The sequence below is a fragment of the Pan paniscus genome, chromosome X (genome assembly GCF_029289425.2).
Source record: "Pan paniscus chromosome X, NHGRI_mPanPan1-v2.0_pri, whole genome shotgun sequence".
Lineage (NCBI taxonomy): Eukaryota > Metazoa > Chordata > Mammalia > Primates > Hominidae > Pan > Pan paniscus.
In genome coordinates this window covers 8,264,725-8,291,317 of record NC_073272.2, presented here as the reverse complement: position 1 = coordinate 8,291,317, position 26,593 = coordinate 8,264,725, and the positions used below count along the sequence as shown (strand labels likewise).

The 26,593-nt window shown below is 39.9% G+C and overlaps 1 protein-coding gene across 1 annotated transcript in view; it reads left to right on the top strand.

The window, feature by feature from the left end:
- Positions 1-26,593, top strand: part of LOC117978593 (variable charge X-linked-like) — a 433,542-nt gene that overhangs the window by 230,827 nt on the left and 176,122 nt on the right. The window contains exon 5 of the mRNA XM_055106424.2: positions 25,575-25,702. The gene's annotated coding sequence lies outside the window, so the exon portion shown is untranslated. The remainder of the gene's footprint in view (positions 1-25,574; positions 25,703-26,593) is intronic.

Here is a 26,593-nt window from a genome sequence, read left to right as displayed (position 1 = left end):
CCAATCATGCCCGTCAAAATGGCAATTATTAAAAAGTCAAGAAACAATAGATGTTGGTGAGGTTGTGGAAAATTAGGAACACTTTTACACTCTTGGTGGGAATGTAAATTAGTTCAACCATTGTGGAAGACAGTGTGGCGATTCCTCAAAGATCTAGAACTAGAAATATCTTTGACCCAGCAATCCCATTACTAGGTATATACCCAAAGGAATGTAAATCATTCTGTTACAAAGATACATGTACATGTATGTTCATTGCAGCACTATTCACAATAGCAAAGGCATGGAATCAACCCAAATGCCCATCAACGATAGACTGGGTACAGAAAATGTGGTACATATACACCATGGAATACTATACAGCCATAAAAAGAATGAGATCATGACCTTTGTAGGGACATGGATGAAGCTGGAAACCATTATCCTCAGCACACTAACGGAGGAACAGAAAAACCAAACACCACATGTTCTCACTTATAAGTGGGAGCTGAACAATGAGAACACATGGACACAGGGAAAGGAACAACACACACTGGGGCCTGTTGGGGGATGGGGTGGGGGGAGAGAGAGAATTAGGAAACATAGCTAATGCATGCTGGGCTTAATACCTAGGTGATGGGTTGATAAGTGCAGCAAACCACCATGGCACACGTTTACTTATGTAGCAAACCTGCACGACTTCCACATGTGCCCCAGAACTAAAAATAAAAATAAAGAATGTTGTGTAAAAAAGAAAATGGCAAATCAAATATAGTGCCCAGTCTCTGGTCACTTAAGGTCTCAAAGGGGAGATAGAAAAATAAGTTTGTGGCACAAGTAAAAATAAGAGAAATTTCTCAAGGGAGGCACTGACAGAGAGTTCTTCATGTTCACAAGCATTAACCATTGATTCTGATTTGAGAGCTGGGCTGGGTAAGGTCAGAGTTGGAGGTTATTGAACACGATGCTGTTGGAGTTGCATAGGAAGAACATATAGTCACAGGGAGGTGCTATGTGTTCTTCCAATTTAAACAGCCTATAAGATAGAGCACTTCTTGTTGAAATTTCTTTAAGCAAGAAATTTCAGTTGTTTCAATTCCTAAGCCACAGCCCCAGGGGGGCTTTGTGATCAGTGGATCTTGCCCCTCTCTATGGAAAAGTTCTGAGGAGTCAAGATTGGGTCAATAAAAGAGGACATGGGAGCCAGAGGGCAGTGACTCATGCCTGTAATTTCAGCACTTTAGGAGGCCAGAGCAGGAGGATTGCTTGAGCCCAGGAGCTTGTGACCAGCCTGCGGAACATAGCAAGATCCCATCTCTAAAAAAATTAATAAAATTAGCCAGGCATGGCAGCACATGCCTGTAGTTCCAGCTACTTCGGAAGCTGAGGTGGGAAGATTGCTCATGCCCAGGAATTCCAGGCTGCAGTGAGCTATGATTGTACCACTGCACTCCAGCCTGGGTAACAGAGCAAGACCCCATCTCTCTACAAAAACAAACAAACAAACAAACAGCATGTGACATCCAGGATACTGTTGTGTAACATATTTTGAAAAAAACCCACTGGCCACTTTCAGAAAAGAGGATCCTGTGTCCAGTTTTCATTTAGAGGTAGTACTGGTCTTGAAAAATGCATAATAATGAGTTTCTGTGGTGTGATCTTTGTTGTTTACTCCAAGCTTTCTCTTGACACCTTGATTCATTTCCATTGGGAGCAATGGTCACAGTGCAGTGACCAAGACTACTAAACAATTTACCTCAAAGAAAGTACTGGCATGGGACTATCATGAAATGGAATCATAGATTCCTGCATGAATTCTGCAGATAGAAGACCCTATATGTGAGTTAAGAGAGTTTGTTTATTCGTGGAAGTCTCTATAATCAGCGGTGAGGAGGAAGTAAAGTATCAGTGCCAGAGAGAATTCAGTTAGTGCACAGCTGCATGGTAGAGTTTTAATTTCACCCAAGTACAATCACATTTGTACTTATGGCCCCATTCAACTCATCGTCTTTACAGAGTGTTGACACAGTCCTTGATACTGCCATCATGCTGCAATTTTCGAGCAGGACTATGTAAACAGGCAAAAAGCAGAGAAAGGGATATAAAAATATATGCACCAAGGATTGTCACAGTAGTTGCTGACTGGTGGCAGAAACTGGTTTTTATTTTCTTGATTCTTTTCGCCAATCTAACTCATTGATGATATTGTCTTTTTACTATTTATTATTATGATGATTAATATTTAGTTTAATATTTTTCTATTGAGATTGTTTTTATTGTTATTGTTGCTTCCATCTATCTAGGTTTTAAAATATTGCACCAATGATATAATATGAATAATTTTGCATTGTACATATGGCCTCAAGAGATACTATTGTATCATGCATATTGCCTGAAGAAGTAGTCTTGACTAGTGGGTCATCGCATAGCTGTTAGGGTCAGTGATGACTTTCGCCCCCCTGGGAAATACCTGTGAGATCTCGGATAGGATTCTTATCTCCTCCCTGCCCCAGTTTTGTCAGGTGTAACACAATAGCTTTAATAGTATATTAGGGCTATAATGAATATTTAAATAAAGTAATCCCTTACAATGCCTGATCTAAGATACAGACTCAATGATTATCAGAATTATAAGAAATGTTTTACCAGGGTAATATATACACTTTCCATCATAATTTTAAATAGTTGCAAAAGGTTCCATCAAGCATACCTTCCATTGTAGCCGTAACACTTCTTCTATCTTTGAATCTATTGGGTCCAGTTTTATGCTGTTATATATTGTTCAGTTATGAAGATTTTTGTGCATAAAGAATTCTGCACATTGAAGATTCCATCCCTAGGCATAAAAACTCGGAAACAGAATTACCTGTAAAGCATCCAACATTTTTAACATTCTTGCTCTATCTTGCCAATTTGCTTTTTTGGAAATAATATGAAGTAGAAAACACTTTTTAGGAATGTTTTAAGGGGCACAGCAGTGTTTGTGTAATTGACAAAATTGTCCTCCTTCAAACCTTGTGTGTTACTAATTCTTCCAAAAAGCATGTAGACAAATACCTGACACCAAGTCTAGACCTCATTCCCCTCAAGCCATTCAATTGCTGGATGTGTGACCAACAACTTTTGACCTCCATGGGGTAGCTAAGAGGTGCCACTGGGTGAGGTTCCCTAAAATGCCTTAGGATATTACATCATGAAGACACTGTGGTCGTTCCGATTACTACATAGATGTGGTCATTATAAATGACACCAAAAAATAAGGTGGGAATTATGAATTCAAGATTCTAGATCATTTTACTTCCCCTTATTATAACTTCCCTGTATGCCAAATAACAAATTGGCATTTTGGAACTTGGGGGTACTCCAGCTTTGCTGGCGCCCTGTCATGGCACACCTGGGGAAACTGTGGTTTGTGTTTGGATGATTTAAGTCACATGGCAAATGTGTGGTGGAGCTGACGTTGACACACCTGGAAATCTGGACTCCTGGGCATCCTGTTACAGCTGCAAACTATTGCGATGCTGACCTATTGATTAACTTGCATGCTCTCATGTCCCCATGTCCATTGAGTATGGCTTCAGATATAAATTCAACATATGGAACAAAGGAAATGAGATGTGAAACACAAAAGCAATGGAAAGCATGGAAGTGAAGATAAAACCAGGTTGTACGTATTAATAATCATGCAAGTCCTCATTGAGTTCTTTAGAGGGTGAAATGTGGAAGAACCCACCACCCCAAACCCTTTACATTAGCTGGTACAATCTTGGTAAATGGGAAACACTAAGTCAATGTTAGCCTGTAGCAATGGAAGCCACAGTGGCTTGTGTTGTATCCAAAACAAAATTTGGAATTTTATTCGTGATGAAACTTGTTGACTGGCTGGTGGGGCTGCCCTCAGACAACCACGTCTTATGGGAACCATGCAATAATGATAGAGACAGTCACTGCAATAAGAACAGAGTAATGCAGGCTTGAGCTTATTTTTTTTTTAAGTTTACCTATTTTAAAACAAATACAGATTTACAAGAAGTTGCAGCATGATGTACAGGAAGCCGTTGTGTATTCTTCATCCAGTTTCCCCTACTGAAAGCATCTTGAAGAATAGGGCAAGGTCAACACAGAATGGTTCCCATTTTTCCAAACAAAGAAGTCCAGCATTTTAAAAGGGGGCTTTTTATTTTCCTAATTTTTGAAAACACTATATTTGAATATATGTGACTTTGTAACCTGAGCGGAAGCTATGTATTTCACTTTCTCAAACCATGTGTTCTTAAAAATAACTGTACCTGGTTCTCTTTAATCTGACTTAAGGATAAGCAGAATTTTTTTGTGTTTGTTTTTGGTTTTTTGTTTGTTTGTTTGTTTTGAGACAGGGTCTTGCTCTGTCGCTCAGGCTGGAGTGCAGTAGCATAAGCATGGTTCACTGCAGCCTTGAATGCCTGGTCTTACACGATCCTCCCACCTCAGCCTCCTGAGTAGCTGGGACTACAGGCATGTGCTCCACCACAACTGCCCGGCTAATTTTTATTTTTGTAGAGAGTGTCTCTAAAAAATATCTTGCCCAGGCTGGTCTAGAACTCCTAGGCTCAAGTGAGCCTCCCTCTTTGGCTTCCCAAAGTGATGGGATTACAGGTATGAGCCACCACACTCAGCCCAAAGATTTTTTTACAAAGGGCCAGATAGTAAATGTTTTGGCTTTGTGAACCACACAGTCTCTGCCATAAATAGGCAACTCTGCCATTATACAGCAAAAGCAGCCACAGACAATACCTGAATAAATTAATGTGACTGTTCCAATAAAACTGTATTCATAAAAACAGGCAGTGGGCCAGATTTGGCCTGTGGGCAGTGATTTGGGGACCTTGGCCTAAATCAACCCACTCAATGTCTGAATCCAGAAAAGGGTTTTGAGAGTTAATTCAGTAAATCCAGTTATATCATTTCCCTGTTATTTATCCAGAATCCTCCAACTATACACATTAAAAAAGAGGGAAGGCCGGGCGTGGTGGCTCACATCTGTAATCCCAGCACTTTGAGAGTCTGAGGCGGGCAGATCACTTGAGGTCAGGAGTTCAAGAGCAGCCTGGCCAATATGGTGAAACCCTGTCTCTACAAAAGTAGCAAAATTAGCCAGGTGTGGTGCCATGTGCCTGTAATCCCAGCTACTTGGGAGGCTGAGGCATGAGAGTAGCTTGAACCTGGGAGATGGAGGTTACAGTGAACCGAGATTGCACCACTGCACTCCAGCGTGGGCGACAGAGTGAGACTCCATCAAAGAAAGAAAGAAAGAAAGAAGGAAGGAAGAAAGAAAGAAAGAAAGAAAGAAAGAAAGAAAGAAAGAAAGAAAGAAGGAAAGAAAGATTTAAAAAGAGAGAAATCTTTATACAAGCATGTAGTATTCTACTTTGAGGAGAAAAAATGGCATAAAAATGAGTTGATATTAGGAATTTACTTGTATGTAACTTTCCAGGATGTATCATGAAATCAGTCAATCAATTTATCTACCTACCTATACCTATCTACCTCCCTCCCTCCCTATCTACCTACCTACCTATGTATACCTATGTATCTCTCTACATATGTCTATATCTGTTTTTACCTATCTATTCATCCACCATCTATCTCTATATATCCCTCTATATATCTATATCTATCTTATCTATGTATATTCATGTGTGCCTATGTATGTCTATATGTATAAATGTGTGTATATATGCATATATGCATATACAGACACATCAGTTTCGATTAAATTCACATACAAAGATATATTGAATTCCTATTGACTTCCTATAGATACATTCATTTACATATGCAACAGTTGCCATATGTATGCATGTGTGAATCCATTTTGGGAATGTAAACTAACACGTTTGAAGTCACATAGATAATTCTCAAAAACTGTGTTGGAATTAGTCAATTTTCCACTGGCTTAGAGCTGCAGAGGAAAACTAAGACTTGGAGGTACAAACAATTTCAGTCTCTGCCGAGTTTTTTTTTTTTTTTTTTTTTGGAGATGGAGTCTCACTCTGTCGCCCAGGCTAGAGTGCAGTGGCGCGATCTTGGCTCACTGCAACATCTACCTCCCAGGTTCAAGCAATTCTGCTGCCTCAGCCTCCAGAGTAACTGAGATTACAGGTGTGCCCCACCACGCCCGGGTAGTTTTTGTATTATTAGTAGAGATGGGGTTTCACCATGTTGGCCAGGTTGGTCTCGAACTCCTGACGTCAGGTGATCTGCCCACCTCGGCCTCCCAAACTGCTGGGATTACAGGCGTGAGCCACCGCACCTGGCCTCTGCCAAGTTTTTAAATTAAAATGGCAATTATTCTATCAAGTGCATGTAAGTTTATTGTATTAGAACTCGATAAGATGTCGTGAAAGTGTGGGATGAGGAGCACAAGAGGGTGTATCATTATCAGCCCTCTTGGTATTACTGACATGACATTTCAATGAATGCACTCACTTGGGCTCAACATGTGGCCTCTGGGCCTTCTCAGGGATCTCTGCAGTGGGTTCCAATTATTAATAAGGCTATTATTTAAATTTAATGTATGATCTTATGTTGGAAAAGGAAAAAGTGATTACAATACTGACAGGCATGCAAAAACAGATTCTTTAAATTAGCAAAAACCTTACTCTTAGGGACATCTCTAATGGTCCTTGAGCTTTATAAAATCTGATAAAAATAAACTTAATATTGAAGTGAAAAAGCTGGAATAATTCAGAAACAACTCTATAAAATAGGTATCCTTAATTGTTAAAAATATAATCTTTTGTCTCCCTAGTTAAAGGTCCAACCATGTGTACAAAGAAGTGTCTATTCCATGACAACAGATTTTTGATCAATTATTTTCCCAATGGGAGAATGCTAATTACCAAGTTATCCTTTGGGAAAATACCAAATACCAAATAAAATATCAGATAAATAAAATAAAATAACAAACACCAGTGCTGCATTTCACAAAAATTATTACTTGGAAAACCAATTCCATGGAATGCAGGGTGACCACCCACCCCACAATACGGAAAGTTGCCAGGATATAGGACTTTCACTCCTGAAATTGTGACAGTATTGGGCAAACCAGGATGAGTTGATCACCCTAAAGGAATAGGGAATAGTAAAAATTACCCTGCTAAAGGTGTCTGTGATCAAACATGACAGAGACATTCTGCGATACATAAAATTTGACCATTGTTTTTACTGTAACCATTCACAAAATCTTAGTAGGCTAATAAATAAATGAGAAGAGCATCAGTTGAGCACTGCCTATTCCCAGGTTCTAGAAACTAAAATACTACTCCAAAAATAGCCAGGTATTAAATTTTAGCTCAGGTTCCATCCCTCTTGGAACATGAAGACAAGCTCAAAGTTTTACAGTAAAACTCCCTTGAAGATCAACAGATGAAGGAGGAAATATTTGGAGAAGAGAGGGAATATTTGTGCCTCTATCTAAATCACATAGTGGAAATTATTTGTAAGTTCATTCATTTTTTCTTTATCCTACTGTTCTCTTTCTAGGGCTTCTCAGCCTTGACACTATTGACATCAGGGGCTGGACCATTATTGTGGAGGGCAGTCCTATACTTTGTAGGATGTTAAGTGGCATCTCTGGCCTCTGCCCAACAAATGCTAGCAGCACCCCCGACACACACACTCTGCCATTTCCAGTTGCGACAACCAAAAATGTCCTCAGACATGGCCAAATGTCCCTGGAGAGGAGCAATGTTACTCCGAATTGATAACCTATTTGAGCCAGTCTGAAAAATAAGGTTCCACAAACAGAGAAGCAAGCTCAGGAAGCGGTTACTCAGAAAAGCAAACCCCTTTCAGGAAGTTGTCCTTGATGGCTTCTAGGTCGCTGCAGCTTCCTAAGGGATGCCATGTGACTGTTGAGAGTGGAAGTGTTCCTATCATCCATGTGCACGATTTCAGCAAAAAGCAGGCCCTTCCGTGAACCATTTTCGAAACCTTGAAGAAACAGACATTGGTGTTCAACTGCAACACCTGGCATGTGAATGTGGCTCTATCAGATGATTAACTTGGCTCTCACAAACACAATTCAGGAAGGAAAAGAACATGCAAATAGTTGTTCTCATCACTCTCAAAAACTGCTAATTGTCCCCCTCACTAGCTACTAGAGGCACTCAGGGCTGCAGGAAATGGTGACTCAATGCAGGTGTTTGTACTCTATCTCTCTCTTCCTCTATTTCTTTGCTGTCTTCCCATGCGACCTTCAATTTGTCAATTAAATTCAAAAGCACCGAAAAAAAGAGGAAAGGCATTTAAAAATGTCTGGCAATGATTAATGAACCCATCAATGCAGTAATCAAATTCCCTGGGTTTGAGGCAGGTTTTCTCATTCTCAACTTTGACATTTGAGGGTTTGGGGTAGGTTTTCTCAACTTTGACATTTGAGGGTGAAGTCATTCTCTGTGGTAGGGGCTGTGCTGTGCATTGTCGGGTACTGAGTAACATCCCCGGTCTCTACCCAACAGATGCTAACTGGGTTATTGCAACCCAAAATGTCTCCAGACATGGCCAAATATCCCTAGGGAAAGAATAATCCCTGTAGAGTATCACTAGTTTATGGGATAAAGATGAAGAGAAAATGGACAGTTGCTCAAAACATTTAGGAAAAATCTAAGGGTAACTTCCAAAAATATATATGCCTGGATTCCATGCTTGGAGACTTAGAAGTCATTGGTGTGGGATTCAGCTGGGGTACAGGATTCTTTAAACCTCCCCAGGTGGTTCTAAGGTGCAGACAGAGTTGGGAACTACTCATCTAGAAAAGAAGACAATAATGACCAGAGTTCCAATAAAGCTTCACAACACTTCTCAGAAATCGACACGCATGGCACCAACAGATTCCATTACATTGTTGCCCATCATCCATGATGGTTTTGTAAACTGTAGAATTGTCCTCAGTTCTAGAAACTGTGTGTGTTTCTGAGTGTCTAAGAACTCTTGTACATGGACTAAATTAGATGATGTGGACTGGGGGACCAACCACACCCCCTGGGATATGAGAAACCAAGAGTTGCATCAAGCACTGCCTGCACCTGCATCTGCTAGCATTGTCCAAGGTTTTCTAGGGTGCCATGATGGCATCTTCATCTACTCCTTTTTTTTCATATCCAGTTCATTAAGTCCTGCCTGTTGAACTTTAAAAACATATCCAGAATATGACCTCTTCTCATTAATCTCATCATGACCTTCTAGAAACTGCTACCATTGGGTCTTTCAGGATAATAGTAATACTATTTGTATTTTTTGCTTCAGTGCTTGCATCGACAGCACAAAGCCCTCAAGGTTATTCTAAACCCAGTTGATGGAGTAATCCTTTTAAAATAGGAGACAAAGTTGTGCCAACCTCCCAACCTGGAAACAGGAAATGGGGTGGGTGGCGCTGCTGGCATTTTTGGGCAGAGACCAGGGATACTTCTCAATATCCTACGATACCCTTCTCCTGCATCCTAAAATTTGAGAACCTTGCAGTGACATGCAAAGATGGGTCCCCGCCATCACTTCTGTGGCCCCACCTCCTACTACTCTCCCTCCCTCCCTCCCTCATCCACGGTCACTCTGGGTGCCTAGGGCATTCCAGGAATGCTCCTCCCTCAGGGTCCTAATACCTGCTGCTCACTCTCACTGCAAAGCTCTCCCAGAGTTATTACCAGGTTCTAGAAACAATCCCCTCCCCTCCCTTCTTGAGGTCTTCGCTCAAACGTTGCCTTCCCAGATCAGTCTTCTCTCACCACTTTATCTAAATTGCAACTCCCTACCCCAAGCACTAGCTACTCCCCTCTAATGTTCTTCATAATATTTCTTGCCAACTGTATTTGCTTTCTCGGGCTGCTTTAGCAAATCAGCACAAACTGCATGGTTTAAAACCAACAGAAATGTATTTCTTCATAGGTCTGGAGGCCAGAGTCTGAAATCAAGAACAGATGAGCTGCCTCCGAAGGCTCTAGGGGAGGATCCTTCCTTATCTCGTGCAGCTTTTGGTGGTAGCTGGCCTTCCTTTGCTTGAATCTAAATCTTCCTTTAGCCTGAATCCCATCTTGAAGATCAGCACAGCACACAGATCTTTCTTTCTCTACATTGTCTCGTCCTCTGTGTGTGGCAAATGTCTCTCTGCCTCCTCTTTTTTAAAAAAACTGTTATTTTAGGTTCAGGGTTACACGTGCAGGTATGTTTAGGAAAATTGCGAGTTTCAGGTGTTTTGTATACAGATTATTTCATCATGCAAGTAATCAGCATAGTACCTGATAAGTGGTTTTTGAATCTTCACCCTCCTCCCACTGTCCACCCTCAGGTAGGCCCCAGTGTCTATTTCTCCTTTTTTTGTGTCTATCTGTCCTCAATGTTTAGCTCCACTTATAACTGAGAATGTACAGTTATTGGTTTTCTGTTCCTGTGTTACTTCACTTAGGATCATGGCCTCCAGCTCCATCCATTTTGGTGCAATGGACATGATCTCATCCTTTTTTATGGACGCATAGTATTCCAGGGTGCATATGAACCATGCTTTCTTTATCCAGTCTACCAGTGATGGATATTTAGGTTGATTCCATGTCTTTGCTATTGTGAACTGTGCTGCAATGAACATATGTGTGCATATGTCTTTATGGTAGAGTGATTTATTTTCTTTGGCTATATGTGCAATAATATCTGCTTTCTTCTTGTAAGGATACACATGATTATATTAGGGCCCACCTGGATAATTCCATTACCTCAAAATCCATAATTGCATTTTTCATATAAAGTATGAAAGAGCCTGTTTCATATAAAGTAACCTTTCCTGGTTCCAGGTATTAGGACCTGATATCTTTGGGGATAGGAGGGCGTTATTCAGTCTACTAGACCACTTATTTATTTTTCATATTGATTGTTCATTGTATCTTCCCTCAGTATAATACAAAATTCACTGAGGATACGAGTTTAAATTTTTTCTTATTCTTTCACTATATTTCTCATCTAGAATATACTAGAAGCTCAATAAAGTTTTCAATGTTTTTTTTTTTTCTTGAATGAAGGAATGAACATTTACAAATGAAGTGTGTCGTTATTGGTTTAGAAATACCTTAATGGAGTAGATTTTTTTTCCTTTTCTTGCTTCTTTTTTTTTTGAGACAAAGTCTTGATCAGTTGCTTCAGTGCAGTGGCATGATCATGGCTTACTGCAGCCTCAGTCTCCCAGGCTCAAGTCATTCTCCCACCTCAACCCCCTGAGTATCTGGGAAAACAGGTGCATGCCACCCTGCCCAACTAATTTTTTTTTAAAATTTTTTTAATTTTTTTTAAAATTTTTAGTAGAGATGAGGTCCTACTATGTTGCCGAGGCTGGTCTCAAATTCCTAAGCTCAAGCAATCCTCCCTATTTGGCCTCCCTATTTGGCAAGCTGTACACATCAAGTGTGTAAATGGAGTGTGAACAACACTATTGTAAAAGTATAAAGCAGTGCATGGAACAGATTAAAATATTAATTCAAGAGAGGGATGAATTACTACAAGGTGGAGGGGAGTGAGGGTTGGTTGCAAAAGTATACACAGGAGACTGCAGTTGTTAGTAATATTTTATTTCTTCACTTAAGTGGGTAGATCATTATGTGAAACATTGTAGCGTCTATGTCTGAATTTATTTCTATGTGATACTTATGTAAAATAAATACACAAAGGGAGAAAGGTATGCAAAAATAAGTATATTGTGTTTCTATGGAGGTTTTATCTTTTCTGCTTTCCTCAGCATTTTTAATGACCTCATAACATTTTTTTTTTTATGTTGAGGCAAAATGTTTTCCTTCACTTTGCAGTGTCCGAGGTGGTTGGTCACTGAAAACATCTGGAGAAGAGGGCAGTGTGGACAGATCTGTGTCCCAAGTGTAGGTGGTCTCAGCCCAACACTACCTGAACCATGAAAACATATTTTTATCTCTTTAACAGAATGCAATCTTAACTTGGTTAAAAAGAAACCAGCCTTCCCTGAGTAAAACTGGGCCTCTGAGAACCATGAAGTGTTGTGAGGAGTACAGGAAAAGTTCATGATATGCACCAGCTTCCTGAATATCACTGGCTCACATAGCAAAGTCATTGATAAGCAAGAGGTTAAATGAATTATTTTGATGTAGAACAGATTGTGGTTGGGAGCACTTGAATACTATGTAACCAGTCGGATCCAGCAGGCATTCTGTATTAATATGATTCAATCATTTGTAAATTGCTTGCAATGCATATTCCAGCTTTGTATTGATAAACCGCAAGCATCAGGCCTCCTATACGTAATTTGTCTGTGCACCTGATTCTCATAAATCCAAGAGAAGCCCCCAAACACATGGCCTTTGCTAGCACTCCACTGCTGCAAAATCTAAGGCAACATTCTTTAATTTTTGTTTAATTATTATTATTATTAGAGACAGGGTCTCACTGTGTAGCCCAGGATGATCTCACTGTGTAGCAGGGTGTGACCATGGCTCACTAGGGCTTCAAAATCCTAGGCTCAAGCAATCCTCCCACCTCAGCCTGCTGAGTAGCTGGGACTACAGGCGCACACCACTAATTTTTTTCATTTTGTAGAAATAGGGTCTTGCTACATTGCCCAGACTCATCTTCAACTCCTGGGCTCAAGCGATCCTTCCTCCTCGGCCTCCCAAAGCACTGGGATTACAGGCGTGAGCCAGCCCACCGGGCCTAACAATATTTTTAATAGACAAATCATAATTGTATACGTTTATGAGGCACAATGTGATGTTTTGCTATATGTATGCATTGTAGAATGATTAAACTATTAACATATCCATCATCTCATTTACTTATCATTTTTGGTGATAAGACGTTTGAAATTTAATCTCTTACCTATTTTGAAATATGCAATAAATTTTTATTAACTATAGTCACCTTGCTGCATAAGAGATCTTAAAAACTTATTCCTCCTGTCTAGCTGAAACTTCATACCCTTTGGATAACACCTCCCTGTTTCTTCCCTCCACTACTCAACAAGGCAACATTCTTGAAATGAGATTTTTTTGTTGAGCTTTGCAAAGGTGGAAGCAGTCTGGATGCCTGTCAAGGCGGAAACAGCTGTCCCAGAAACGATCTTTGCTTGGCCAGGCGTGGTGGCTCATGCCTGTAATCCCAACACTTTGGGAGGCCAAGGTGGGCAGATCATTTGAGGTCAGGAGTTCGAGACCAGACTGACCAATATGGTAAAACCCTGTCTCTAGTAAAAATATGAAAATTAGCTGGGCATGGTGGCAGGCACCTGTAATTCCAGCTACTCCAGAGGCTGAGGCAGGAGAATCACTTGAATCCGGGAGGTGGAGGCTGCAGTGAGCCGAGATCCTGTCACTGCACTCCAGCCTGGGCAACAGAGCGAGATTCCATCTCAAAAAAAAAAAAAAAAAAAAAGGCTTTGCTTTAGGGCAGCTCCGAGTTTAAACTGTGGATCCCGCTTCTCATCATGAATTTGGCCCAATCTCTCACCTTTCTAAATCTCAGTGTGTTCCAATCAGATCCGCAGCCAAACCTTTCCTTCACCCTTCTGGTCTGAGCCGCTATGGACCATCTTTCTCCGGATTCCTGCAGAAGCCTCCCCCAAACCAAATACCCTCAGCACAGCAGCCGAAGGGAGCCTTTGACTGGGAAACCCTGTTCATCTGATGATGTCAGCCCTTGACTCAAAACGCTGCAGTGGCTACCATTTTTCTAGAGTCAAGGCCAGAGTCCCCATGAGGTTCTGAGGCGCCGCCCCCATCAGGCCTCCTCCACCTCTACTTCACCCCTGTGACTTTATTTCCTCCTGCCGATGCCCCTAGCTCCTCCTTCCCATTCCTGGAAGGAGTCAGATCCCCCTGGATTGGCTGCTCTGGTCTGGTCTTCACCGGGACAGAAGCGTGCCTCTCCCGAGCAGACTGGCTGGCTCCCTCCTCTGCCTCAAGTCTTGCTCCTTTCCCCCATGCCGTCTCCCTTAAAAGCCTTACTTAATCCTGTCACCTGGTGTCCACTCCCCATACCCAGCATTCCTGTTCCTTTTCCCTGTAGAAGACAAGGCTTCAAGCGTAAGTGGATGAGCTCCATGCAAAGGCTGGAGTCAGCACAGGCCCAGTGGCTCAATCCATGCCCCTTCTCATCACCCTGTAGTCTTTTACCTGGTGTTGGCTCCACATGCCACCTTTGGGCATGCAATTTGAGAGACCGTTCCTGAATGCACCATGGCTCCTTTGAAATGTTTATTTATGGTCCGCGCAGGCCGCTGACATTAGCATCCTTTCCTGGCTGTGGACCACTAATGTATCTTTAAAATTAACCTACAGTGCAGGAAAGAAAAATGGTACTCAGTGGTTAGACTGGTTTCATAAAAAATATATGAAAATTAAGTGGAAGAAATTTATCAGAGACCTCAAATTACATACAACTTTATTAATTCATTTATCCAGTTATAGTCTCAACCATCTTATTTACAGTTACTCCCTCACTGATTTCTCTCCTCTCCTTTTCTTTTCCTTCCTTCCTCCCCTCCTTCCTCTCTTCCTCCCTCCCTCCCTCCTTCCCTTCTCTTCTCCTTCCTCCCTCCCTCCCTCTCTCCCTCCCTACCTCCCTCCCTCTTTCTCTCTCTTTCTTTCACTTACCTCACGTGTGCCTCTAATTTAAGCTAAAAAGAAAATATAAATTAATGAGTTTTTACTTTGTTCAAAAGCTTTTAGTGAGATTTTACATTTTAATAAAGAATGTGTGTGTGTGTGTGTATGAGAGTATGCACATATAAGCCCACACAAGTTTGTCAGGGAAAACAGTGGTTTTCCTGTGGTTGATAAAGGAAAACAGTTCTAAACCTACAGACACATGAGGCCTCCTCAGTGAGCCAACCCCAGGACACGAAAATGCAAAGCAGAGAGGGCAAATCTATCTTTAGGAGCCCAGAATAATAATTTTTAAGCTGACAGCATTCTGAAAGGTGCCTTTCATCTAATGATGCAAAATACTGGGGAGGAGAGATGCCTGGAACAGCCTCGTACAATTTCCCCCAAAAATTACTATCATAAACTGAACTGTTGAGAAAGTGATTTTTAAATAAAAGAATATAAAGGGATCAAACTATTCCCATCCTGCTCTCCAGAAATAACTTTTGACAATTAGTTGTGTATCTCTTCATAAGTGTTCTGGGCTTTGCATATATGTATTTATATATGAAATATGATGGAGTACAAATGGGACCTGTCTACAGTCGTTATATTGTAACTTCTCCTGCATTTAACATTATCTATTGGCATTTTAAATTATCATCACACTGAAATGTACAGGAACTCAGTATGAAGTACCGGAGGTTTTAATGTCCTTCCTTCCTTCCTTCCTTCCGCCGTCCCTTCCCTCCTTCCCTTTTCCCTCCCTCCCTCCCTTCCTTCCTTTCTTCCCTCCTTCTTTTCTTCTTTCCTTTGGTGGACATTAACTTCGTTTCCAGCTTCTGCTACTAGAAACAAAAACGCTGTGAAATATAATTATATGAACCTGTTTGTACATTTGGTTGAGTATAGCTGTAGCTTATTTTGCAGGTTATACTATGAAAATGACATTGTTATTTGAAAGGGCATATACATTTTGAATGTTGAACAGGAACAGCCAAGAACCATATTTTCAAGAGTATTTGAAATGTGTTAATCTTTGCTAATGGGATGAGTGACAATGGGTATCCCATTATTTTAGTTGGTTTTTCACCAGTTTTTAGTCCACTGAGATTTTGTTAAGACTCAGACAGCTCGTAGCTTAAGACTGTATCCCCTGGGCTGGATGCAGTGGCTCATGACTGTAATCCCAGTGCTTTGGGAGGCTGTGGTGAGAGGATTGTTTGAGGCCAGTAGGTCAAGATCAGCCTGGGCAACATAGCAAGACCTTGTCTCTACAAAAAGTTAAAAGAAATTAGCTGGGTATGGTGGCACACACCTGCATTCTCAACTACTCAGGGGGCTGAGACAGGAGGATAGCTTGAGCCCAGGAAGTTCAAGGCTGCAGTGAAATATGATAGCACCACTGCACTCTGGCCTGGGCAACAGTGTGAGACCCTGTGTCTAAAAAAAATAAAATAAAATAAAAATAAAAAGACCACATCCCTTGGCAAGGGTTTGGACTATAGATGTTCTACAGTTGAGTAAGCCATGGCTTTAGAAACCAAGTGAGTTGGTACCCTGATATATTGATGTTCTCTATTGGAAATTAAAGATCCAACGTCAGCTCTCAAATCCCACTAGCTGCCAGATGTTTCTGTTCAAGTCTTGAGTCTTGAACTTCACAGTTCTTTGTGATGTGCTTTGTGAGTTTCTTTTCAGGTCTGTCACTTGGTGCCTCACTTCTAGCACTGTGGGCTCCAAGAATAGTGAACTTAGGTCTCAAGTCTTCAGCTCTTAGCATGGGTGGTTTCTTAGTTGGCAATAATTTACCTTTATATTGGATAACTCTTACTTATTCAACAAGATTCAGCAGAAAGGTCACCCCCTCAGCCAGACCTTCTCTGAACACCCAGCAGTGATATTCTTTGCTATTTCTATTCATAACCTCATACTGTAACCTTTGTTCTATTGACTTGTGGGTCTCGCTCCTAGACCAAAGGTTTCCCATGAGGGAGTGTGCTTCTCAGAAGCACACAAAACCAACTAAAAGAGGATGGGAAGACAGGATTGGAACTCAATTTGTTTTTCCCATCATTTAGTGATTCCCAGTTTTGTGATTGTGTAATGGCTAAGAACACACATCTTGTGTGAAAATCCATGCTCCACTCCTCCCTTGAGTGTAGGCTGTGCTTCGAGACTTATTTCCAAGGAGTACAATGTGCAAAGGAGAGGAAGAAGTCATTTTACAGTGGATAAACCTGACAGTCATGGCCTCAGCCAGGCGATCATGTCAGCATCATCAGTGGGAGGTCAGGGATTCTCTGGAGTGGGTGCTTCCAGACCTCACCAAATTGTCCTATTGGTTTGAGCCGTAAAGTTACCTCAAACTTTTACCAAGCACCAATAGGAGATTTGTCAAAGGTCAGGGGCACCTCCACTCATGTTGGGAATAACACTCAAAACCCTAAGGAAATTGAACACTGAAACAAAGGAGTCTTAGCAAAGCAATTTTACTTCTGTGCAGAGGGTGCTTCTCCTTGGCCAGTCACCGCGAGAGCACACCTGAACTAAGGGGCATGAAAGCCTTTATTCCTGATGCAAGTCCTGCCCCGGTATCCTTTTCCCATTGGCTGGGGTCGGGTGGCACAATTTGAACTAATCTGGGTTGGCTAAACATTTGAACTTTCTTTAGATAAGGTGGGCACGTAAGAGAGAGAGGGTAAAAGGGGAAGGGCTGTCTGCAATGAGCTAGAGAGCTAGTCTTGCTTCCAAATAAGGAAAGGAATGTGAGCTGGTACTGATAAGCCTGGTACTGTGGCGTGTCCGGGCATGTAACAAAGGCAGAAAGGAAAAAAGAGAAAAGGGAAAAAGGAGTGTGTGTGTATGTGTGGGGGGGTACTATGAATTAAAGAATAAAGGATTGATCAGGCTATTTGAAGAGAAACCTCATCATATCCCACAACTCAGAATCCCTCCATGGTTACAAAAATGTGAACCCCGGATATTTGAGACAGGTCTGAGTTAATTTAGAAAGTTTATTTTGTCAATGTTGAGGACACGTGCCCGTGACACAGCCTCAGGAGGTCCTGACAACATGTGCCCAAGGTGGTCAGAGCACAGCTTGGTTTTATACATTTTAGGGAGACATGAGACATCAATCAACGTATGTAAGATGAACATTGGTTTGGTCCGGAAAGACGGGACAACTCAAAGTGGGGACAGGGCTCCCAGGTCATGGGTAGATAAGAGACAAATGGCTGCATTGTATTGAGTTTCTGATGAGCCTCTCCAAAGGAGGCAATCAGATATGCATTTATCTCAGTGAGCAGAGGGGTGACTTTGAATAGAATGGGAGGCAGCTTTGGTCTAAGTGGTTCCCAGCTGGACTTTTCCCTTTAGCTTAGTCATTTTAAGGGCCCAAGATATTTTCCTTTCACATAAGTCGTGTTGAGAGTCATACCCTTAATGTGATGTGAGGAACACGGCACTTTGCCTCTGTGGTCTTTCTCCCTCAAACACCTAACCTTAGTCTAATCATGAGAAAGGAGCCGGACAAGCCCAAATTGCAGGGCATTCTAAAAAATACCTAAGCAGTTCTTCTCAGAACCATCATGGTCATAAAAAGCAAGGAAATTCTGAGAAACTGTCACAGCCAGAGGAGTCCAAGGAGACTTGATGACTCACTGCAGCATGGTGTCCTGGGTGCGATCCTGGAATACAAAAGGGACATCAGGGAAAATCTAAGGACATTGGAATAATGTCTGGAGTTTACTAAAAGTAATGGGTGACTTCGTTGCAACAAATGTGCCATGGCAGTCCAAGATGCTAACAGAGGGAAAGGGATGTGGGGTAACCAAGAGTTCTCTTTAATAGCCTTTTCAATATTTTGTGAACATAAAAGTATTCCAGAATTAAAAGTTTAAGCCTGTATCTCACTGCCTACGTGACTTTGGGCGAGTCACATAATCCCTTTGTGCCCTGGTTTTCTCATCTGCAAAATGGGGATAGTATTAACATCATAAAGGGCTTAGAACAGTTTCGGGAAAATTGTCCAATAATATAAAGTAAATAAGCATAAGCATGTTGCTGTAAATAAGCATAAACATGATGTGATTGCTTCCTATGTTAGGATTGTGCAGTTCTAATGTCTAAGAGTGTGCGTATGTGTGTGTGTGCGTGTATGTGTGTGTGTGTTATGTTTCTCTATGTTGCAGAGGCTGGACTCAAACACCTGGCCTCAAGTGATCCTCCTGCCTCGGCCTCCCAAAGTGCTGGAACTACAGACTTGAGCCACCTCGTGGGAGATAATTGAATCATGGGGGGCGGTTTCCTCCATGTTGTTCTTGTGGTAGTGAATAAGTCTCATGAGAGCTGATGGTTTTATAAGGGGAAACCCCTTTTCCTTGGTTCTCATTCTCTCTTGTCTGCCACCATGTAACACATGCCTTTTGCCTTCTGCCATGATTGTGAGGCCTCCCCAGCCACGTGGAACTGTGAGTCCATTAAACCTCTTTTTCTTTATAAATTCCTCAGTCTCAGGTATGTCTTTATTAGCGGCATGAAAATGGACTAATACAGCAAATAAACCTCCTAATAAATAAACCTCCTAATAAACCTCAACCTCCTGATTGAGACTTGGCTCAGTCATTTTCTTTGATTTGCAGGCATTCAGTCTCAGGTTTCACAGTGACATCGATAGCTTCAATCTGTTTGTTCAGCTGAAGACCACTTGTGTCATCCTGTGCCACCTGTGCTGTTGCACCACCTCTCTGAGGGTGCCTAGCTCTGGGAAGCAGGTAGCCCCCCATAATTCTACAGCTGGTGTGCATGCTGGGATGACAGCCACACCCACTGGCCACAGGGATATAAAAATAGGTTGGCCATCTGACTAAGACAGCTGGTTTTAAAATTATTTCTTCTCCACCTCTGACCATGTTCCTCCTTCTCAAATATGATTGGTCGACTCATTAAGCCACCTGGATCCAACAAGACAGGAGTGCACACCCAGTAGTAAAAAGTGCTGAGGAATAAATTCTCCAAAATTCTTCGAAGGGGAAATTTGCCTTCTTTGAAGTCAAGATCCTTAGCAACATGTTAGATTTCTTCCATGGTAATTGGTCTTTTTAGTTAGTCTAAATTTTCTTAATTTGTAAATTTATATTTTAAGCATGGATTTTATACAGATTTTAAAACTTAATAGGATAGTGTTCTATTAAGTACTTCTAAGATTCTGTCATGTCATCCTTATCTATATAATTATAGCCCATTTATCAATTCTATTGTTCTCTACTTTAGCAATCTCTCTTTCTCTCCATCTCTATTTTTATCTTTTTTTCCTCTTGAACATTTTTAAGAGGGAGTCACAGATTTATACCTGAATCTGTTTATCAGTTTTATGATTTTTTCATTTTGTCATCCATTAAATTTTACCTGTGTGTTAGCATTATTTCTTCTTCTTTCCCAAGAAAAAATTTTCAAATATATATACCTTTAAAAAACTACATAATCGTAATTTATCACACTGGTGTAAGTTCTTTCAAGAATATAGCATTTACATTCCATTTTGTAATGGTGTTTCTTGGAATTATTTAGACTTTAAAGAGACCCTTTATTTAGCACTTCTCCTCTCATGCCTTACTGCCTTTCATAGTAAATTGTAAAAAAAATTGAAATTGATTTTAATTGATTGGTCTCTTATTTAATATAATTTAATTGATGAAATGAATCGACTTCAATTGACTGGGTTCTCATTTTATTGGAGCACATCTCCAAGTGTTTATGTATTTCCAGGAAGGCTTCCTGAGTAATATGTTTTCAGTGTCCTTACACATTAAAAAAATCTCCCTTGGCTGGTTTTAGATGTGTGTGACATTTCTATAACTGTGTGCTTTATGACCATCTCAACTTGAGAAGAAGAAAATGTTAAATCATACCAGGATTTGCTTTAGAATATATATGTTTTCCTTTTATTTTTACTTGACAGGTAACAATTGTACATATTTATAGGGTGCAGAGGAATATTTTGATACATGTACACAATGTGTCATGATCAAATCAGGTTAATTAGCATATCTATCACCTCAAACGTTTATCATTTCTTCGTGTTGGGAACATTAAAAATCCTCTCTTCTAGTTTTCTGAAAATACACCCTAAATTATTGATAATCATGGTTCACCCTACAATGCTACAGCACACAGAAACTTATTCCTCCTATTTAGTAGTAAGTTCATATCCATTAACCAACCTCTCCCTAGTCTCCCCTGCTCTCTATGCTTCCCAGCCTTTAGTAACCACAGTAGAATGTATACTGTTAACATATGTACCAGAGGCCATGTTGGGACACATGGCCATACCCATTTTAATTCCTAAGTGTTGTTATAATGTGTCACCTTCAGCATGATCAAGAAGAAGGGCCACTGATGTTCAAACCTGCTACTTCTCTAAAGTAGGAGAAGTAAGGCAATGAGAGATAAACCATCCTCTGAAAGGTGAGAGATTTGAGAAGGGAGGAAAAGAGGACACGTTCCTGCTTGCTTTGTGTGTTCACGAGCTCCAGGGAGGATTATAAAATACCTTCATACAGGTGCAGGTGTCTTTTTGATACAATGATTTCTTTTCCTTTGGGTAGATGCCCAGTAGTGGGATTGTTGGATCGAATGATCGTTCTATTTTTAGTTCTTTGGGAACTCTCCATACTGTTTTCCATAGAAGTTGTACTAACTTACATTCCCATTAACAGTGTATAAGAGTTCCCTTTTCTCTGCATCCTCACCAACATTTGTAATCTTTTTGGCTTTTTAATAATGGCCATTCTTGCAGGAGTAAGATAATATCTCATCATTGTTTTAATTTGCAAGTCTCTGATGATTAGCGATGCTGAGCATTTTTTCATGTGCTTGTTTGGCCATTTTTATGTCTTCTTTTGAACAATGCACTATTCACAATAACAAAGATATGGAATCAACCTAAGAGTCCATCAGTGGATGATCAGAGAAAGAAAATGTGGTATATATACACCATGGTCTTAAGAGAAATAACTCAGAAACAAGAAGTCAAATCCCACATATTCTCATTTATAAGAGGGAGCTAAATAATGTGTACAGCTGGACATAGAGTGTGAAATAATAGATATTAGAGACTGGGAAGGATAGGAAAGTGAGAAGGGGGTGAAGGATGAGAAATTATGTAATGGGTATAATGTACATTTCTCAGGTGATGGATACACTAAAAGCCCAGACTTCACCACTATACAATGTACCCATGCAACATAACTGCACTTGTATCCACTAATATATACAAGACAAGACAATATATGCCTCCACTTTATCATAACCTTGGGAATTCCTCATCCATCCTGTAGGGATGATATTCTGAGAATCAGTTCCATTCTCTCTGCCCTCCCCTGGTGGCATCCTTGGGGAGGAAACACACCTGTGCCAGTTCTATCACCATCCATGGCCATGTCATTGGGGACCAACCGTGCTCGACCCAAGAGGAAGCATTTACAGACCATGGGCATGTGATGAAAATTAGGGGAAAGGACGGTTAGCAGTTGCCTCTTGTTCCGTTGCCAGTTTGTTTATTTAAAAAGAACTCCTTCTTTTTCTTTCAAGTACCTGGTATTAAGAGTGCTCCATGCTGCCAGACTGCAGGGTTGGGTTGATTAGAAGAGACTTGTGAAAAGGTCTTCTAACTCCTTCAACCCATATTGATAAGCTGCAGTTTCTCCGCAGCTCATGGTGGATGGGGGGTGGGAACCCTCACTCTTACAAATATTTCTCCAAGATTTAACCGAGTGAGATCAAAAAGCCATCTGGTTAAACAATCCTGCATACAAGAGCAGTTCTTACTTTAATTTAGAACACTGCTTAATGCACAAATTATTAAAATATAAAAACTGGGAGATCAAATGGAGCTCATTTAAGATAAGTCCTGAAATCACAAATTTCACTTAACCTTGCAACGAACATATGCTAGCAGGATTTTCCTACTTTTGTTGGTTCCCCCACCCTTTCCTCCTTCCTTTTTTTTTTTTTTTTTTGGAGAGAGAATGAGTGGTTTCTAATTCATGTTTTTGTATTTTTCTTTCCAAATATCATGAAAATGTCATGAAGAATAGAAAAGAGAAATGAAAACTGTACAGCATACAGTTGCAAACAGCAGCAATTCATAAGTTTTATGAAGTATAAGTTTGCTCATTTTAGTAAATGCATAATGAGATGGTTTTATTATTCCTTGACCTTTCAGGGTTTGAATTTATTCACTTTATTGTTTGAGATATTGTAACTCAGGCAACATGTTTTTGTAAGAAATTCTGAAATTGTGCTTTTTTCCATCTCTGCCATGGGATGTGACTTTTGACATTGTTGCACATTAAATTACATTATACGTGAGGTTGCTTTTATTTGGAATTGTTATATTTTAGGCAGTGCCGTTTAACGGAAATAAAATGTAAGGGGAAAAGATTAAAATGCAAGATAAAATAAGGCTAATCTTGGAATAAAACAGTAACAGATTTCTTTCCAATTTTGAATTAAATCTGCCATCGACATATTTTGCTGAACCCAATCAACTGAGCTTCTTAAATTAAAAAAAATCTTTTTGAGTAATATGGGGAACATTCATAAATCCAACACTCATGTTTAACAAATACTAACATTTTTGCCGTATTTACTGAAGCTTCAATTTTCCCCAGAAATAAAATATAACATATACAGTTGAAGCCACACTTACATTTTCCTTTTTCATCCTCCCTAGAAATACCCACTGTCCTCAAGTAGTGTCAAGTAGTGCAGAATCTATCTTTCCAAATCAATCAGGCGTTTTTTTGTTTTGTTTTGTTTTGTTTTGTTTTTTTGGTGGGGTTTTGTTAGGTTGCCCAAGATGGACTCGAACTCCTGGGCTCAAGTGATCTTCTCTCCTCTTGCCTTAGTCTCCTGAGCCAATCACATTTTTATGTAATATGCATACATCTCTAAAAACAATCTGTAGTATAGCTTTCTCTTTTTAACAAAAATGCATACATAATATCAAACTATATATTTATGCCACTTGTTTTTTTCTTCTCTTTTTTTTTTTTTTTTTTTTGACAGAGCCTCTCTCTGTCACCCAGGATGGACTGCGGTGACACGGTCATAGTTTATTGCAACCTCAACCTCCTGGGCTCAAACAATCCTCCAACCTCTGCCTCCTGAGTAACTGGGAATACAGGCATGTGCCACCAGGCCTGGCTAATTTTTTTTTTTATTTATTGTTTTTTGTTCGTTTTTAGAGAGACGGAGGTCTCACTGTGTCGCCCAGGCTGTCATGTATACTTTTTGAGATGTATCCAGGTTCACATATGTACATCTATTCATTTATTTTTCACTGTTGTACATATGCCCTGACATTAAGGTTATTGTGGTTTTTATTTTAACTGCAAACAATACTTTGTGTATTGTTGGTTATTTATGAGCTTTTTTTTGTTTGTGTGTATGAAATTACTAGTTTGTAATATCACAATGAGGTACATTTGCAACTTTACTAGGTATTTCCAAAATAATTTAACAGATTTACAGAATTATCAAGAGTGTGAAAAATTTCATTTTCCACCATCTTGAAAACACTTGGTGCTATCCCATCTTGTAATTCTTTTAACCATTCTAATTGGTATCAAATGTTGTTTAAAGGCATACTTTCTTAATTTTTAGGGTTTGAACAAATTTTCATATTTTTAGTTGTTCAATCTCCTTTACTCTGAATCACCTTCTTATATTACTTGATCACTTTGTTCTAAGTCTTCTGTTTCCTTATTGATTTGCAGGAGTTCTTGCGGGAGTAGGAAATAATCCATTTAGGGTTTGATTCCTTTTAAACCTCTGTTCGTCTATGGCTTATCTTTTAGCGTAGTTTCCAATGTCTTCTTTTATACAGAAACTTTTGACTTTCTTGCAGTTTGGTACTCCAACATTCTCCTTTAAAATTTATGCATTTAGTATCTTCAGGAAACTTTCTCCAGTCCAAGATCATAAAAATATTTTAATATACTTTCTTCTAGTTGTTTGGGCATTTTCCTTTTAAATTTAGATTTTTATTTATTTATTTTTTTTGAGACAGTCTAACTCTGTGGCCCAGGCTGGAGTTCAGTGGTGTAATCTTGGCTCACTGTAACCTCTGCCTCCCGGGTTCAAGTGATTCTTGTGCCTCAGCCTCCTTAGTACCTGGGATTACAGGCGCGTGCCACCACCTCTGGCTATTTTTTGTATTTTTAGTAGAAATGGGGTTTCATCATGTTGCCAGGCTTGTCTTGAACTGCTGACCTCAAGTGGTCCACCCGCCTTGGCCTCCAAAAGTGCTAGGATTACAGGCGTGAGCCACCATGCCCAGCACAGATTTAGATTTTTAATCCACCAGATTTTTAATTCTTTTTTTTTTTTGGTAGTGCGATGAAGGGATCTGCCACCCTCTCCCCCCCATTTCTACACACAATTGCTTGTTGACTAGCCTGTTCCTTTCCCACCGTTGTACACCAAATTTCTGCCATATTGTCAATGTCTTTTTATATATTCCTCTATTTCCTGTCTCCTTATTCTGCTAAGTGTAGTCTATGCAGTGTTCCACCAATCTTTCTAATGTCTTGATATTTACTAGGAGATTTCCCCATCTTTATTAGTATTCTTCAATATATTATTAGTGATTCTTGGCCACTTACATTCCATATGAAATAAGAATCAACTTGTCCAGTTTAAGGATATGCTGTATTGTGATTTGATAGGTGATTTCCATGGAATATAGAGCTTAATTTAAGGATGACAAACATCTTAAAGATATTGAATCTTCCCTTTAGTGAACATGACGCACCTATCCATTTGTTACATCTTCTGTTATGTCCTATAACACATAAAGTTATTTCTCCTCATAATGGGCTTTTATGTCCTATAGTAAGTATATTTTAGATAACTTTATATCTGAAATGTTTTGTATTTTTCCATTGCCCTCTGTTCTTTTAGAACCACAACATTTGGAGATTACCAACATGGTTTTCAGCCCTCAGCTTTGGCGAGACTTCTTCCTTTTCATTCTTTTCTGGGCAAATCTAAACCTTTGGAGAAGTAGATGAGTGAAGTCAATTGCAAAGGTAAGAGAGATATTCTGGGCTCTCCTATAACCTCTTTTAGGACAGAAATGGTTGGCAGGGATGTCTATCAATCATAACACCTTCACCTCACTTGGGATGTGTTCCATGAGCAGATAGCTTTCTGCTGTGTTGCAATTGCTTTCCGTGAAAAGCTGGCGTAATTTCTAAAGGAGGATTTCTCACAGAAACTTTGCAGGCCTAACTTGTGTTTTTCTTCATTTTTTTCATTAAATCATGTTAAATTTATCAGCCTGAAGAAAATCTCTCAGTTGTTGCTGTCACTTACCTGAGGACTGTAGTTAAAGGTCATATGGGTTATTTGCATCTTTTCTTTCAAAAATAAAATTAAATAAAGAAAGTAAATTTAAACTAATGAAAAGGAATTTGACCCAGGATATCATGAAATAATAATGTACCTCAAAGTGTGACACAAAGCTGTACCTAAACAGTTCGTTCTTGTGACATTTTCCCCAGCATGTTTTTCTTCTGATGGGCAAGGGAAAGTCTCTTTGGTTGGATTCCAGAAACAGACACTGAGGGAATCAGAGAACACAGGGCCATAGAATAGAAATATGAATTCTTTTATTCCCCCACCTTTATTGAGGTATAATTGGCAAGTAAAAACGGAATATACTTACTGTGTACCATGTGAGGTTTTGATAAATGAGCACGTTATGAAACTTTTACTATGCACTAGGTAAATAACTTATCTATCACTGTGCATAGTTATTATTATTATTATTATTTGGGGATAGTGTGAATATTTGAGATCCACTCTCTTAAAAAATTTCAAGTAAACAATACGGTATTGGTAACTATAGTCACCATGCTGTAGATTGCATCCCCGGAACTTATTTATAACTGAAACTTTGTACCCTTTGACCAACATCT